This window comes from Callospermophilus lateralis, chromosome 6 (assembly GCF_048772815.1).
Source record: "Callospermophilus lateralis isolate mCalLat2 chromosome 6, mCalLat2.hap1, whole genome shotgun sequence".
Taxonomy (NCBI): Eukaryota; Metazoa; Chordata; class Mammalia; order Rodentia; family Sciuridae; genus Callospermophilus; species Callospermophilus lateralis.
Window position 1 is genome coordinate 74,439,750 of NC_135310.1, and position 4,532 is coordinate 74,444,281.

General features: G+C 36.1%; 1 non-coding gene across 1 annotated transcript; it reads left to right on the forward strand.

Annotated features, from left to right (window-relative positions):
* Window positions 1-813: 813 nt before the first annotated feature.
* Trnav-aac (transfer RNA valine (anticodon AAC)) lies at window positions 814-886 on the forward strand. The gene has a single exon. It is a non-coding gene; the product is annotated as a tRNA-Val (tRNA).
* Window positions 887-4,532: the final 3,646 nt, after the last annotated feature.

A 4,532-nucleotide genomic window follows, 5' to 3' on the forward strand; every position in this document is an offset into this window, starting at 1 on the left:
GCCACATTAATGTTCGTAGCAGCTAAATTCACAGCAGCTAAAATGTGGAAGCAACCTAGATGCCCTCCAATAGATAAATGGATAAAGAAACTGTATTATACACAATGGAATATTACTCAGCATTAAAAGAGAATAAATATGGCATTTGCAGGTAAATGGATGGAATTGGAGAAAATCATGCTAAGCGAAGTAAGCCAATCCAAAAAAACTGAAGGCTGAATGTTCTCTCTGATAAATAGATGCGGATCCATAATTGGGAAGGGGTGTATGGGGAAAATGGAGGAACTTTGGGCAAAGAGCAGGGAGGGGTGCAGAGGGTGCATGGGGGCAGGAAAGATGGTGGAATGAGATGGATATCATTCCTAGGTACATGTATGACTGCATATATATAGTGCAATGTTACATTGTGTACAACCAGCAAAATGAAAAGTTGTGCCACTATTGTGTACAATGAATCAAAAATACGGGCTGGGGTTGTGGCTCAGTGGTAGAATGCTTGCCTAGCATGCATGAGTCACTGGGTTTGATCCTCAACATCACATAAAAATAAACAAATAAAATAAAGGTATTGTGTCCATCTACAACTAAAAATAATTTAAAAGATATACATTCTGTTGTCATATATACATAATTGAAATAAATTAATTAATTAAAAAAATATAACAACAACAACAAAAAACAAGGCTAAGGCTTCTCTGAGAAAAGAAGAAACTCTTTGGAGAATAGTGTTAGCCCATACCCACGAGTTCTAGCTCTAACTATCATCTAGTTCTAGTTCTAGCTATCATCATAAAATAATAACAATTATGGGGCTGGGGTTGTGGCTCAGTGGTAGAGCGCTCGCCTAACATGTGAGAGGCGCTGGGTTCGATCCTCAGCACCACATATAAATAAATAAAATAAAGGTATTGTGTCAACTGCAACAAAAATATATATATTAAAAAATAAAATAAAATAATAACAATTTTATTATAATTTATTGTTGTTAATCTCTTACTGTACCTAATTAAACTTTAACATGGTATCTATATATAGAAAAAAACATTATACATGGGTACTATCTGTGATTTCAGGTATCCATAGGGGGTTTTGGAACATATCCCCATAGTTATGGGGGTCTATTACTCTAGTTGATTTATGATCTTGTACTTTATATGGACATGCAAAGGATCTAGGTTAACCAAAACAATTTCATAATAGAATATACTTGGAGGATTTATCCAATTTCAAAACTTAATATAGAGCTACAGTAACCATGAGAGCTTTGTATTGGTGTAAGAATGTACATACAGATCCACGAGAACAGATTGAGGTTCCCCAAACTAATTCTTTTTGATCAGTTGATGACCAAAATACATGTCTACACAAATACTTATTAGGAAATTTTCACAGAGTTATTCTTCATAATAGTCCAAAATGAAAACAATCTAAATATCTAGTGATTGGCAAATATGTACACAAAACATAGCCAGAGAATAGAATGCTACTCAGCAATAAAAAAGCATGGAACATACATAGAACATGGAACATACGTGCCTCAACAAGGATGAAACTCAAAAGCATTATGAAAAGTTAAATAAACCAGATACAAAAGACAGCACACTGTATGATTCTACTTCTATAAAGTGTCTGGAAAAGGCAAATTTTTAGAGATGTCATCTCTAAAAATACATGGCTCAGTATTTCCTGGGGCTGGAGAGGGAGCAGGGATTCATTGAGAATGGGTTGAAGGAATTTGGGGAGAGTCCTGGAAATTTTCTAAAATTGGATTGTCTTGATGGTTGTACGACCTACTAAATGAACTTATGAACAACATCAGAATTGTACATTTACAATGGATTATTTTCATGGCATGTGAATTATATTTTATTAAAGCTGTTACAAAATGAACTGAAAAAATAATATGGGGCTTGCTCCAATTTTCATCAAGAGAAAAGGAAAAGTAATGATATTTTCCACAGAGAAGACTTGGAGTGACACACAAGACAAAAATAAAGTCAATTTTGGGCACAAGTCTAGCACTTTTGCCACACAGGTTAGTGTGCCAGCATGGTCACAGGTAGGCAGTACAGTCATCTTGAAGTCCCCCTCCTTTCTCATGACATACCTATTTTCACTCAATGCCATGAGAATGTAAGAAGATACATTAAAACTTTGATTTAGTACTAGTTATTTTGCAATATAATTTTACAATTTTCAGCTTAACGAGTTGAAACGATTTAGAATCACTTTCCATAGTTTCCAAGTATCGAAATGGATAAAACAATGGGAAGAATTACAAGTCAGAAGACAAATATAAAAATTCATTGTCTCAGAGATTTCAGTTAGTTCCTGTATTAGCCAAATTAACTTTTCTTGGAAGGAAAACTTCGCCAAGATCAAACTTGAACCACTGATTTCAACAAATTTCCTAAAATATGTGGACTGTTAGCCCCAGTAGGCTTAGCCTACTAAGGATATTTATCTTCCATGGAGATAAAGGAACAACACAATTCAGAATTCATAGGAATTATAAAACTCAAAAATAAAAAGTAGGAAAATCCAAAGCACAGTGTTAACACTATTTACCAATGACACATATTTAATTAATATATGGGAAAGAGTTTGCTAAGATGCCAGATTATTAGATTTTGAAATTAAATTTTGTTGGTTTCGTTTTTAAGCAGTAATGAGTTGTAAAGCTTGAAAGGATAGAATCTGGTTCACAAATTTGGATTCAAACTAAGGCTTATTCTGTAAAAGCAGGTACTCCCTTTATTTCCCCCTAATGAAGGGCTGCTGATTTTCATTCCCATTTCTGTAATTACAGAATCACTGTATTTACCATTTGCCTTTGTAAAATATCAAAGTGTTTGGTTGCCACTCTATTTTTGTTTTTATCTTTTGACCCAGGGTTTCTGAGGTGGATCCTTCTACTCTGAAAATCTCTGTCATACCAAGGCCTCATTTCCAGTCCAGGTAACAGTGCTGAGCTGTCCCTTGAAGGAAAACAGCAGTCTCCTGGATTCAGGGGCCTACTGGCTGTGATCTCTATGGAAATAGGACGAGGTGGCCTGCATTTCACAGACTTTAGGCAAGCGTGGGGATATTAGATATTCCAGAAGCAGAAGCATTTTCTCATTCTAAATCGTTCAGAGAAAATTTGGCCCTGTCTGATACTGAGATTATAGCCTTCAATGGAGTGTAAAAGAGTCTCTTCGATTCAGACTTTTAAACTCCTCTTTTGAAATGGTGCAGATGAAACTTGCTTATCATTGTACTTACTGAATTTCATTACAGGACTGTTGTGTTTGTCGACGGGTGGCCAGACACCACAGCTGACTTCCCCAGTTATCAGAGCTGTCCAGCCTGATGCACTCTTCCCCACTTCCCCATGTGCATTATCACTGTCCGGCCAGAGGAGGACTCTGCAGATAACTTAGGTCAGGTGGGTAAAGCAGTGTGAAACTTGCCACAGCTTAATACTCCCCTCTCCTGTCAACCTGCCATCCCCCTGACAATGCCTTCTAAGAGCTTTGTCTCTACAAAGGCATGTGTCAATCTCCAAATTTTAAGCAGCTAAGAAACCCATCTAAGGAGAGATGTGATGAGCAGAGGGTGGTGTTTCGAGGGAAGGCGATTCTAGTCAGTGGACATAAACTGGGTCATCTCCAGGCCTGATTTACAACCAACTGCAGAAATCTAATTGGTTCTTCTTCTTCTTCTTCCTCTTTTTTTTTTTTTTTTTTTTTTTTCCAGTATTGGAAATTGAACCCAAGGGTGCTCTACCACTGAGCTACACCCCCACCTCCAGACCTTTTTATGTTTTATTTTGAGACAGGGTCTCACTAAGTTGCCCAGATTGGCTTCCAACTTGCAATCCTCCTGCCTTAGCATCTTGAGTCTCTGGAATTGTGGGCAAATGCCACTGCACCCAGTCTAATTTATTCTTAAATTTTATTGCTGGGCAACCTTTCTCAACCTATATTAGAGACAATTAGATGTCAGAGTCTAAAGTTTATCACTAAATAAACAATCAGAATGATTCAGATTTTTAAAAAAATACAGGAAATAGAAAAATTTCCTTTAAAATTCCTTTGAAAATGCTAAGTACAGTTCTTGTCCCTATTCCCCAAATTCTGAAAGATGGTGAAGGTGGTATTCTCAATTTTGTGAAAGACAGTCTCTGTTTTTAATTATGTTGTCCTCATCGATTCAATGGTTATTTAAGACAGCATCTAAAAAATGTGCTCAGGTTTTTTGAGACTTGGCTTAAATCTTGTTACTGGCTTGTAGATGTAGTGCCTTGACTTCCTGAACGTGTGGGTTGCACAGTGTCCGCTTTTTGTATTCAAAAGTTATATGTGTAGTCAAATTTTGTAAGTGATTCATAGGCAATTAAAAAGAAGGCATAAAGTAATAATGCATTGTATATTCTAAAATTACTAAAGCAGTAAATTTTGTGAGCTGGTGAATTATTAATTAGCTTGATTTAATCACTATGTAATGTAAATATATATATAAAATCACATCATAGTCCACAAGTATGTCAT